Source organism: Dufourea novaeangliae, unplaced genomic scaffold, assembly GCF_001272555.1.
Source record: "Dufourea novaeangliae isolate 0120121106 unplaced genomic scaffold, ASM127255v1 scaffold54, whole genome shotgun sequence".
NCBI classification, from domain to species: Eukaryota; Metazoa; Arthropoda; class Insecta; order Hymenoptera; family Halictidae; genus Dufourea; species Dufourea novaeangliae.
The window spans coordinates 1-14310 of record NW_015373944.1 but is presented as its reverse complement, the minus strand read 5'-3'; positions in this window follow the sequence as shown (position 1 = coordinate 14310).

Below are 14310 nucleotides of genomic sequence, written 5' to 3'. Positions count from 1 at the left end.
TACAACATTATTAAAATTTTGGTGAGTAGAAAAGGGGACATGACGGTAATTCACGTGATTCTAAACCTACTCATTTGTTTTCTACTTAAAAAAATTTAAAATCACGAGGAATCTAATTCCAGAACGCAATACATGTTTTTTTTATGAAATAAGAACTTTTAACGTAGACTGCTTTTTTCGATTATCGAATAACAATTGTCACGCTGTTCATTAGCGCAAACAGCTAGAATATGATCAGGATAGAGGTAGTTCTTGTTTAAAAATCGTTTCTTTGCTTTGCTGCACTTTGATCAGCTCTGGGCTGTTGATTTACCACGGCTTTGATTCACAGAATTATGAGTGCTGTGTTGATCACACAGAAAATGGGATTCTGAGCGAAATGGAATCGCAAATTCATTACCTGAAACAATATTTTGACGAAATATAAATATACATTGTTGATGGAATAATCGTTGATTCGAACAGGATTTCACCGTTGAATATACGTCGCGAGTTTGTAAATTCAGTTTCTCGTGTGTTCCTGTTGTAGGGATAACAGGGATAACGAACTTGCTCGGACAGACTCGTGTAATTGTAATAGTTTCCTTCAATATTGTTAAACAACGATACCATATTCACTATTCCCTAGTATATGTTGTATCTTGTTATTTTGTAGTCGAAAATGTCGATATTAAACAGATCTATTTTGTTTTCTTTTCTTTATTTATCTTTGGAGGGAATACTTGAATTTCTCAACTGAAAACGTGGAGATGTACTTCACGTCAGTGAAACGACAGATCCTTTCTGACAAATGTTAACATTAAACGACAGAATTTGACGCGTTTTTAAAATGTGTATCGCACCGATGCAATACTAGACGTTAAAAGGTTAAATACAAATTAAAATGGATAATATTCTTATTGTTCGAACGTAAGTATTTCGAAGGTGGAATTTTTAAAATAAAATCACAAATGAAACATGCACTGCTTACAATCGGAAACGTTCATAAACATTGTTGAAGGTACGAAATAATAAATTGGAAATTTTCACTATCAGAAAAAATTAACATAAAATACATTTCATGGCCAAAAATAATTGGAGTATTAAGATTGTTTAAGATAAAGTAACTATTATTGTAAATCAAATAATATTTATATTTTTCCACGAGAAAAGTCTTACTCAAACAATTACTCAAACAGGTTCCCCCATTTTCATAAATTGAATTCCTCGTCGATAAAACGGAATAAAACCACGATATAAAATTAAACATGACACTCATGACATTCACATTCACCTGACACAATAATTCTTGATTTTTCTCTATTTCTCGTACAATCTGTTCTGGTGTGCTCGTTTTATTAAATTCATCGTGCGACAATTCAATTTTTCCTGTCTTTTTTTTTATCGATAATAATCAAGTCGATCGTAATTTAATTTCGCCGTATTAGTTTGGTCAAAGTGAAACGCCACCGCGATCCTGTAATTGGAATTTAAAACAGGACATCATCGAATCGGCTTCTCGACTGTATTTTTAATCACGCTTCTCCGCTGTGTGTCGGCCCTCGAACGAAAGCACCGAAATCGCTTCTGTCAGCCATTCGTGACACCCATAATGCTGATCCGGACGGTGATATATCGGGCTCCGGAAAATTTATTCATAAATTCCAATTCGGTCTGGGAATCTCATTAATGGAACCAATTACAATGGAAAATTAAATCCTCTCTGTTAATCAGCGAACGAATGGAATCGTGGTCCCGCAACCGTGGGTCCCGCCATTTTTGAAACGCGCCTAGTGGATACATAGAAAAACGAAAATTCCAAAATAGAAGAAAAGTCTCCAAGCAATCGATACGATTTAAAGTTGTAATTGCAATCGAAAGTGGAAGCTCTTAAGAATGTTCTGTTAAATTTTCAACGAAATTTATAATTATTGAAAATCTTAGTGTGCCACCTTAACTCCGTTCCGAAACGACTTAGGCGTCAACCCATTCTAGCATTTCTTTTGAAACCTGTTGGACACGCTGTACGTTACAAATATAACACGTTTTATACAGGGTGAGTCAAAAAGAACTACTATCTAAAATAATTTGTTACCTACTGACCGTTTAATCGAAACGTTTTAATGAATCATGTAGCATTTTTTTTTATATATCAAGGTGATCCTGAGGTTTTAACTCATGGTCACCTTGATATCTCAAACAAAATAACATAAAAAAACCAAATCGTATCCATCCGATGCGTCCCTTAAAATGCAACATCATTAAAATGTTTTTTCGATACAACCAACATCTAATGAGTTATTTCAAATAGTAGTTCTTATTGACTCACCCTGTATGTATATTGAGAAAAAAAATTGATTTTCTGGCATTGAGAAACGTGTATGACCCCTTAAATTAATTACGAATATTTCTCTGATAATGGCGCCTGAAGATTATGTACTCGCCGTCTTTTTCATATCTGTCAGTCGTTCTACACATTCGACGGTGACAAGGACGCGGAGGGTGAAGCGTTTTAAGTAGGTACTCGCGCGTGGTCGTTAAAGGAAAAACGGTTGCGTGTCGGGTAAATTTTCATTAAGATCGTATCCTCGCGCATTTTCCGTGGATATTGGAGCGGCAGACGGCAGCCGGTTGGCGCAGCAATTAGAAAAAAAAATCGCGTTGGGAGAAGGCCGCGGGGCTTTCTGGAGCGGAATCCCCGTTGTTTTTTTCCCCTTTGTATCCTAGCAGGATCGCGGAGGGTAACGACGAGGACGGAGGATTGCTTTAAACGCGGGAGAAGTGGAGATTTCTGTGTATCGGTGATTTTATCACGGATCGATAACGGAAAGTCATTTCGACGCAATTATGCATAGGCGTTCAAATTTATTTTTCTGGTTTTTGTTTTTCAGAAGGGTTATGCAGTGCATATATACTGGATGGTCTGTTATTGGCGGGACAAGTGACAAAGGGGTGGATTGTTTTATGAAATTTTTGTCTACGAACTTTTTCTATGGAAAAACAGTCGAGGAATGAAAAATCTGTCGGAGTCACTGGAATACAATTTTTGCAATAGGGAAACTTTTCAGAAAAAGAAGTAAGGGGGAAATCTGAAATAAAATGTTCGCGAACAGGTGTTTCTTTATGGAAAGGTAAGTCAAACGCTGAGAATCCGATTTTTACAGTCAGGTGATTTTTCATAAAAGTGAGAGTCGAAAGTGTGGAGCACAATTATGCCAAAGGGGTGAGTTTTCATGAATAGGCGAGTCACAAAATCTAGAATGAAACTTCTGTAAATACGGCTTTGTATTTGCGATCAGTGGAAATATGTTGAATACACGTGCTTCTGAATACAACTCGGCTGACGCGTCTGACTATTGCCTGTTATTACTACTTATTGTAATCACTGATCTCTTTTGAAGACTGGTGCGGATTTACATTCATATTTATGAATTGATATGTTTTTTCACATTATTGCAATACGAATTTCATCTCAAAACGTTGCTCAATTGGTCCCAAAAACCTACATTCAATTATCTCTTACCAATTCTGTAAGAAATGAGACCCCAAAAAGTGCCCTTTTTCTGAGTCTTTAGATCGTGAGGCGTGTAAAGATAGACAAAGCATGGCAACTTTTTCATAGGTAATTACTAATTGAAAACTTTCAAGTTTTCAAAGGATATAAATGCAACTTTCATCTTTATTCTCCAAAGAAATGCTTTTTCATTTGTACATAAGCATATACTACGTTCAATGTAACGTAGAATTGTTTGAAGTTGATGATTTTTTTTTTCATAGAAAAAGGTTTTTCCTCTTTAAATTGCTGTCATTTTTGTATTGTAGGTAATAGATTCTTATTTATAAATGAAAAAGAATTTTTTATTCTAACAATTGATACTATACAGACAAGATTTCGGAATTAGCGAATAGCTCTTCCATTTTGTAAGATTTTAACTTTATCAAATGTAAATAAAATAACTTCAAAAATGTGGAAAATAAAATAGAAAATTACATTTTTATACTTTGAAAACTAGAAACTTCTCATTTATTAATTACAAATGAAAGAAAATTCCCTAATTTTACCTATTCTTAGACGCCTCGATGTGTTGGGGGTATGTATGCCGTTAAGGGGTTAAACCACTCCAGCGGTTAAAAAACATACTGTCACTTCGACAACTTTTTTGTGTATAAATAATAAAACTAAATAAAAGATCTGTTTAGAGGCCTTTATTGTACACATTTTAAGGAGTATGACACTATTTTAATTTTTTCAAAATGGCTATCTCATCAACACCAAATCAAATTCACCCGTGTGCGCCTCATCCTATTCTCACGGCGTCTCCAATGCACCTGCGCTTCACACTTCGAACCAGTATGCGATTCATCTTTTATACGACGACAATTCTTCGTCATTCGCTTCGTGGACGGGTGTCTTCGGCGAAGAAGAATAGACGGAAACTTTCAGTGGGGAGACTGTGGAAGGAGGAATCAAATACGGTGGACAGGTAAATGGTCCGTGACTGATGGAAAATAATGATGTCGCTGTTTGAAGCGGGAAGCACCACGTCTTCGACAGAAAAAAAAATAGTAACGGAAAGTCGAGGAGGGATGATGGGGAAATTTTATTCAAATTAACGAGCAGCGATATTTCACAATTAATTTAACGGCATTTCATCGATATGGAGCATAATCTTGAATCTCCAACCTATCCGTATAAATTAACATAAAATCACTAGCTAAACTATAAATTTTTTTTATTTTATGAAAACCCAAAAACTTTTACTTTTAACCCTGGTCACCCCGTATGTACTTGTATGTACAACGATGCACATAACGACTATCGATACAGTGAAATTGTAACAAAGACGAACGATTCACCTGAAGGGTTCCACAGGTGCGACGCTTCCAGTCGCGGCACACCGCGTTCCACCGTCGGATCCTTCCACGCCGACACGAAATAATTCTGCAACGGTTCAACATCAACCGTTCGCCACATTTGTCCCAAAAAAATAACAGACGAGCATCCCCTCGAGCTCACGTTACTCGTCTCACAACCGTCGAATTACGATCGAACGCACAAAGAAATATATTCGAAGACAATATATTCGTGTAAAACCGAAGAAATATTTTTACATTGACAATTAATTATTCCATGGCTTCTAAAGTACTCTGAAACACCGGACACATTTAACCGTATCTCTAAGTAATTCGTGAGCTTTTTATCCTTTGAATCTCCCATCCCCCAGGAAGCTCCATCGTTTCACCCCTTTGTCGTCTTCGCCGCCGAAAAACATCGAATCTCACTTAGCACAGCCAGTCTTGGTAAAACGCTCACGTATCCATCACGTCGAGGAATCAATTTCAAGAATACGAAGATGTAAAGGTTTTCTAGCTCCTTTCCTTTAAACAAACATAGCACGTATCGTTACCATCTCAGCGATATCAAAACGAATTCACGAATACACCTCCCCCCCTCGATGTTTGTCACGTTCAGTAACTGACGTGAATGAACTTATTACATCTGAGATAGCTTGTGAACCAGATATCTGTCTCTCCGTGTGACCTCTCCATTAACATCAGTCTGTCCCATCCGGGAACGTGTTCATTCGTTCCCAAATACACGTCGACAGACAGTCCACGGGACGTGTTCAATAATAGAATTCCACTGTCTCCAGAGTCCCCGGAGGCCTTGTTCTCTCTGTATGTGCTCTCTCTTCGGCCCGGAGGCCGGTGTGCCGATCGATTCTTGCGCGGAGAAATTCCGTGAATTTTCACTTCGGCCAGCCTGGATTGCGGTGTGCTCAAGAAGACACCATCAGCCGCGAAGTACCCATCTCCGTCGTGACCACACACGGCTATCGTTTCGCCCAGACAGCAATCACGGGCACACCGAAATTGGTACCCAGGAATTTCAATGAACATTCACAGCACCCGGTTGTATGTGTCTCCTCGGTACTCGCCTAGCAGCGACTGCAATCGAAGTCCTCGGTCACGAGTGGCGTGAGATGGCCAACCGGTTACTGCAACCTTCTCAGTCTACCTTCCTGCAAACCTCTCTGGCCACCCCCTAAATACGTGTTGCTTGTCAACATAGAACGCACATCCACCTAGTAACCGGACACCGTTTGATGGACCAAGATCCAAATGGGACCAGAAGAGAGACAGTGACGAAGAGGATCGTCAAGGACCACAGAGACGGATACCCTAACTTAGGGTATACGGGGTGGACACATTGGTACACTAGCTTCTGTAATTGTCACGGTTGTCCAAGATCTTAACACACCGGGGTCCCAGCCACACACTGGGTCGAGCCACGTGCCCGCTTAATCACTCGGCTGTCGACCTGTTTCGGATCGATTCACCCGCCCCACTACCGTCCGTGGAACTTGGCGCACAGGTGAACCCGGTCGGCGGGTGGCTGCTGCTGCTGCTACTGTGTGCCACTCTCTTGGATATGGCTTAGTTGGGTGTTTGTTTACGTTCGCGCGATAGAGGGTGGGGGTGACTTGGAGGGGAAGCCGGTGAACGGACGCGCGCGGCTAAGAGAGCCAGAGGACGCGACGGACGAACGGCTCCCAGTTCGTTCGAACGGCTTGCGAGGCCGCGGTGAACTGTGGACAGATTGCTCCGCGAGCTTTCCCGCTTTCTGCCCCGTCCACCCACTATAGACCGTCCCTGGTGGCAGCACCGGGGACGTGTCTGCACCTTTGGTGTCCCCTGCGCGGACACCAGCCACCCAACAGACGCCCACCACCGCCGCCTCCGAGAAGAAACACGGTGTATCTCCCGGTGTTGATGTTGGGTTAGCTTTCGCCTGATGCTTGTGCTACGCGCCTCCGGCTATACCGGCGGCCTCGTTTCACCCCATGAGGGACTCTGTCTATTTCTCTGATTGAGTCTGGGACTTCTGCAAGAGATGTGTTCATAGTGGAAGGATATCCGGTTGGTAATCGTGGACTTTGATTCTAAAACCGGTCCCTATGTCTGTTTTCGGCCATTTTCAGATTACAAGACGTATTCTACTGATAACAAAGAGCTGAATGCCACCAATGGTACGGTTACTGTAAAGAAATAGCAAAAACTTTGGAAATGACAATCTCGTCGAGAACCGAAGAAAACTTTTCTATGCAAAAATTGCAACATTCAACCTTCCAATTGTATGTACAGTAGACATGCGTTCATTTTTTTTTTTTTTGTATTTTTTTGTTCTTTTTAGTGCTCCGAGGTGGTTGTTCGAAGGAGAACGCATTGAAATTCAGGCCAGAGGAACGATTGAAATCCGTGCGCCGAACAAACGAATGGCCGTCGGGACACGTAATCACGTAACAAACAGCGGGATCAGCGCGGACCAACTCGCCTAACTCGATTTATGCAGGGGGCGGGGGAGAGAGGTTCCCACCCGCGAATGGACACGCTGTTCCACTCGGCCGAGCTAACGCGCCGGATTAAACCGTATTAACGTTTGCCAGCGCGCGACACCGCGCCGCACAGTGGGACGAACCGTGTAAAAACTGCGATATGGACGAAAATTTCGACTGCCGGTTTCGGCTTCTTTAACTGTCACAATTTAATCCTCGGACATTAAGGAACAAGGAATCACAAAGGTAAAATTTTTTAAGGTGTTTATAAGCTGATTTTTTTTAACGATTTTTGTGTACACTTACCGGGACACCTATTCTTTGAATTAAAATATCTAATATTTGAATGCAAAAAATTTCTCTTCACTCATACCATGCGTAGGTCAATGCATCTCTTTTCTTAATGCCATGTTGTTGTCGATGGAAGGACGAATTTAATGATCTATCATACCACCTTAGATATTTTTTCGTTTGGTAACAGAAGTTCCTATTGTTCGTTTAATGAATATTATAACATTATGTTGAATAAAACTTCATATAAATTTAATTTGCTTCTTAAGTTGCACATGTATGCACGCGTGTGTATGTGTTTACGCTAAAAAATTTGTAGCCGGTGACTCGGAGGAAAACTCAATGGAAACTTGATCTACGTTCTCTGTGCGGATTGCTTTCCCGGAGCTACGAGCGAAAAACACCTACAATTAATACAGTCGGGCGAAGAATAATTTCAAACAAAATAAACATTACACAGAATAATTGCAAAATTGAAATTAATTAAAAAAACACAGCAAACTGTTTTATGATACAGAAAGCATAATACAAGTAAACAAAACGACATTTCTATTTAAAAGCGGGGAAGTTCATCATCGAGCCGAAAATTGACTAGCCCCGAACGGTTTCATTTCAAAAAAACGCTACGCCCGACCGGAAGTTCATTCTCGAAATTGTTTCCATTGCATCCGCGGCGACCCGATAAAATCTCGCAATCAACTGGAAACTCGAGAGCGAACGCGACAGAAAAAAAATGCCGCGCGCGAGCGTGTTCATAAATAAATTTTTCGAATCAATTTGAACCGCCGCCGGTTGTTTGTATAATAAAACCGTATCTCCGGGACACCGTGTCGAAGGTGTTCGTTTCGATCGTTTGGTTACGTTGAAAATAGAGATTTTTCATTCCTGGTACTCCCATTTAAAAAGTGTGGCGGTGTTGCTGGCGATTATTGACAAGTTACACTGTTCGACAAATTTTAACTGTTTTCCGGTATCATAACCTTCAATTAGATTTTTATGAGCTGAATACGAATCTGCAAGCCGCTTTCCCAGCACGTACAGTTTAAAAAAAAAAAAGTTTTTAAAGAAATTGCAAATTATTAACTTTAGAGGTGCAAAAACATTTGATTACCAATTTTTAGAAAGTTTCAATGACACTTTGATTTTTGTCCAGTAAAAACGCGTTTTCAGACTACTGTGCACTGGGTGGGACCTTCAATCAGCCAACCATACATAAAAAAAGATTACATGTGTGTGTGTCGGTGAGACAACACTAATGCAATGATTCCTACATAACGCCTAAGTAACGCTTGGACAATAATCCTGTAGAACAAGCCAGACGATAATCGAGAGGAGTTTGTACGCGGCCTGCAAGTCCCAATTTTCGGGTAGTAATCCGTTTTACTGTATTTAGCATTTCGAGATATTGGAACTGACACTAATCTAAATTGTACTGTATTTACAAACTCAAAAACCCCTCCCACCAGCAAAGTCTTAATACACTCTGGCCCTCTGGTGTCCAGATATTCGTGATGCACGAGTAAGGATTTCAGTTCCAATTATAAATTGTTCGTTGATCAAGAATAACGTACTATTTTCGTTATCTATTATTTGTTACTCGTAAATATGCCCGATTCCGGCGGGAGGGGATAGGAGGCTCGCGAAGGTGTTGCAGATCGATCTCGAAAGATCTCGCCCCCCGGCTGCCGGGGAAGGGAGGGTATAGGTTAACTGAATCTCTATCTTAGCGAGTAGGTTAACGAGGTCGTAACCTACATTCCGCATCCGACGCTCCAGTAAATTAAAGCAATTATTGTAATGTCGTGTTGAACTACATTTTGGAAACTCTCGAATTGCTAGTGAGAGGGTTGGGGGGGGGGAGGGGCGCGCTTATTGTTCTCGCGAGGAAATTTTTCCCGTTGTCGAAGTCCAAGGTTGCCCGGCGGCCATATTGGCTGCGTTTCAGGGACCAATGAAGATGGCGTCCACTTGACTCGCCCCCCTCAATTGACTGGCATTGCAGAAAGACCAAATTAAAGAAATATTGGACGCCGAGTTATCGTGTTTCATTTCGACCCGGTAATTGCTTTAGACGACTGAAAAGAAGAAAACACCGGAAACCGCAAAGTCTGAAGAGTCTGTCGCAATACAGGGTGTCAAACGAAGGGTCTAAGATTTTAGGGGCTTTAAGTGTTACACTAATTGTTAAAGAAATCATTTAAATATTATAAACAAACATTTATTTTGTACATTTTGTATCAGGGTTGATTAATACAAATATACCTATAAATTTATAAATCTCGAATAATAATGAGCTACACTGAATGGAGTAAAATATTTCAAGAAGCATATATTGATCAAAGGTACGAAAAAATTAAATTTTATCATATATAATAACATTACAATGGGAATTATTATATATAACTGTGATAAAAGTAAAAATGTTGTCGAACAGACAACGAATGAAAAATGGCATTAGACGGTTTCAAACTGTGAAAATCTTCTTGTGTAATTCTGAAATAATTTGGAAACGAAAGGTTTAACACGGAATATCACTGTAACCGAAAATGCGATCCCAACTTTTCAGCCAGTCAATTTGTACATTCTCATTCAGCGACGAGCAACTCGCGGCCCCTCAAAATTATTTGTACGTTCAATTTTAACCAGTTAAAGTGAATGCAAATGAGAATGGAAAGGTAAAGTAAATTGATCATTTTTAAGTTAATAAATTGGATTTTTCCTAAGGTTGCGTTTGCAGCAGAGCTCGTTCAGATTGTATTGGCTTTTCAATTTTGGCTCGGTGTGAAAAAAAGATTGCTGATCCATTGTGTTTTATCGATCGGAGGAGTAGGGGAGGGAGCAAGTGAGGTCGGAAATGTGGGAGGATTTTGAGAATATACACGGCACAATGTGGAGATCTTTCTGGTCCTTTTCAAGGGTAAGAATAGACGGAAGTTTGATAAAGAGGGCTCGAACAGGTCTCCATCGCATGCCATATGGGTCAGCTGGGTCACGACCTAAATTGTATTTTGATGCCAGCGCGGGAAATTCGCACGATTAATTCACGTGTGTTGCGATCCACAAGGTTTCCGTGCAATTCCTCTCGACGTGTCGCCGCTGCCGCGAAATTTCTACCACGTTGATGAATTTCTGAACATTTTCGTTACCTACTTGGGAATTAGCGAGGATTTTTTGTTCTAATGTGTCGACACTTTATAAGCAAAATGGAGCATAGTTTCTAGGATTGAAGTTACGAAGAAAGCCTACCCTTTTTGAAACGGAGACTTTTTTCATTATTGGAGTGTTTGATAAACCGGTCGGCCTTGATATAATTCGTTCTTGAAATTGTGATGATGATGGTGATGTAGATGATGTGGATGATGATGTTGGAGTTGTTATTAACTTTGGAAATTAGGGGAAATTATAGATCATTTTTTTCGGATTTGACTTTGGTATTGATGATATATTGCAGAAGGATACATGGAGTTCATTGTTGACTGTTGTCCAGTCCACCGATTGAAATGTTGTATTGAAAGTGAAAGTTTCAATTTTACGTGCAAGGCGAAGCCCGTTCAAAAGGCGACGAGTTCTGAATATTCTGTGAAGTTGCGCACCAGTTTCGTTGGGTAAATATTATACACCGAGAATTTCTTAAGGACTCGATGTTTGGATTTGCTGTTTACTACCGCGCAAGTCAACGGGGACACAATCTAGATTTGCCTTTCGAAGTATGATTAAATTTATAAACGAGGTATATTTCTTTCCGTAGAATGACAAATTGTGGTTTTCCAGAATATTTTGCTACACACACACACACACATACACCTTCGGAAGCTTGAAGCAACTTTCGATTCTTTTGGTGAATCACATTTCTTTTTCATACATAAATTTTCGTATTTCACACATACTTTTTCTTTTCCGTATACACACATGATTATGCGGTAATACATATATGTCTGTAGAACTGTTGGACTGTATCACTGTATCGCGGCACGACTGCACGACTACATGACTGCACGACTAACTAACTGCATGACTGCATGACTGCATAAATGTATCATTATATCACGATATCACTGCATGACTTTATGGATGTATGACTGCATGATTCCATGACTATATGACTGTATGACTGTATGATTTTATGATTGTATTATAGATTCCTTGATTGTTACAGGAGATCAAGTTGGGATACAGCGGATCATTGAGATTCACGCAACAGTCAAGTTTACCGTCAACGAGGCGCAAAATGGGGCGAGGGCACAAGGCGTGAAGTATCCCGCTAATTGAACAATCCCGAAGATCCTCGATCGACAAAACGCCCACCGGCATAAAGATCCCCCTCGTGTTTGTACAAACGTTGCGAGACTTGTCGAGCTCGAAAAATAAAAAAACGAGTGGATTATACCGTTGGCCGGGACGAAGAGGGAAGGTCGGCGAAGGGTGAACCGAAAACCACTTAGAAATTAGGTCGCCGATGCGAACGATGCGCCGTCATTAGAACGACAGTAATTAAGAGAATTTCCAGAGCCATTCTGAATTAGGAGACGGCGATCAAGAAGCGGACGGACTGATTGGCGTGGAATGGAAAGATTGACAGTCTCGTTAAAGGGCACCGACGACAATTGATTATTATTTTAAGTCAGTTGGAAATAAACCATGATCTCGCGTTTGTGCTTATTCATGAACCGTCTTGTAATCTGGGTACCAATGATGGAACCACCAGTTTAAGCCAATAATTACTGATATTGCCACTTGCCTACACAAAAACAGATTACATACTAAACACTAAAAAGAAATTATCCAGCATTACAGATTCCAGCTTTTGATGCCAAATGCATCAAATTTATATGGAGACAGATGGACTGGTTGAGTAGTCTTCCTTAAATTGTACTCACCAAACCTCCGGCTTCTAGGCTGCAGCAATTTCCTCCAATAGCGACATGTACAGCAGACATTTTTAATAGAAAATAATTTTTTTGTAACTTTAAACGATAAACATGTAGTACTGAAAGTTTCATAATGGTTTATTTAATAGTTTTTTTGTAATAAATTCACAAAAATCAGCTTATTTTCAGCGTTCTATATGTAATTTTTCTCTTCACACCCGAAAACATCTTATGTCACGTAAAACCACTTCCAATTGATGTGGTACATTTGTGGTTCTGATATGTGTTACCGGTGAACTAAACAGGTTCTTGTATATGCTAACGTGCAACCAAATAGGTTCTTGTATATGCTAGCGTGGAACGGGTAGATTCCTACTATTGTTCTAGAATTGGCCGCTTGGTGCAGCACTTACCCGGGCAAACGAATTCTCGGGCGGGAGCACTGTCATTTCCTCTGTGTTAGCACAAATGGATTGTTATATATTCCATTCATAATAGGTGTATCCAATATGATTTGGTGGGAATAAAAATATCCGATGCTTCGGTTCAAAGGATGTATATAATACTGATGAAATATGATAACTTAGTAATGTTTACTATTTAACTTTTAGTAATGTTACGTTTCCCACGTTCCCTTTTTATTCGTTTTTATATTTTTTTTATCAGAAAACATGATATAAGAATTTTAATACGCACAATCAATTACCTTTTGACAATTGGTGAGGGAGTAATTAAACAATGAACTTCGACCCAACTACAGCTCAGCTAGTCAAGCTTTCTTCATGAAAAATAGTTTTGATCTATTATTTAACTGGTAATATCTATTGTATTGTATTTCATAAACTTTGGCATCATTGTCAAATTGACAGGATATATTTATCATAGATGGCGTTAGAGAACCATTGGAGGATTGAAAACTTCGAGAAGACGAGAGCAAAATTAATACTTTCGATCTATTACGAAGTGGAATATCACATTTTCGAAGATAGGTTTGTGTCTCTTTGTTTCCCTTTTATGATAGTCATTCCCTCCTGAATTAATCTCGGGTGCATATAAGAAAAATGTATTGAAATATAATTCGGCGGTAAATATTCTATTTCGTTCAAATAGAACGCGGAGTGCCAGGGAGGCGACCAATCCTCACAGTCTTCACCAACCGACGCACCAATCACAGGCCTCATACATAACCGAATCAACCAATGACAGCCAGTCTGCCAGTCTAACGGTCATTCGTCTCAGGGAAGCTGGACTGATTAGACGTGTAGTGATCTCGCTCGTGGCGAAGTAAGTATTATTACTTTTCACTTTAAATTCTTTATGCTATTAGTATTTTCGTTAGCACTCTATCGTTACTTTCGTTTAATATCTATACAATTCAGTCTAATAATATTGCTGAATAAAGTGAACTGGTTTCACGATTTCTGTTCTCCCCCGGTACCAATTAGTATTTACGCAGTTTTTGTTTAATTTGCAATCTTTAACGATACTCTTCCAGTCAATAATTGTTTCGTCGTGACTCAGTCATTGTTAATTTAGTATAATTACTTGGTATTAACGTTTATTTTCTGTTCCAGAATTCCGGCTAGAAAGAACGCGCCAACGATGCCAATCCCATTAGACGCAATTTGGCGGGAAGTTGGTGAATTCTGGTGATGTATTACAACAAAATAGTTTATATTCCACTAGATATTTTTATGTTAGTACATTTTTACTGTTTTGAACGTAAACTTGATCGCGATTTTCTGATTAACTGTGCTGAAAGCAAACAAGATTTTTTTCGAGAAATATTTCGCGTTCAAATACGCAATTGAAGCATTCAATATGGCTTCTTTTTT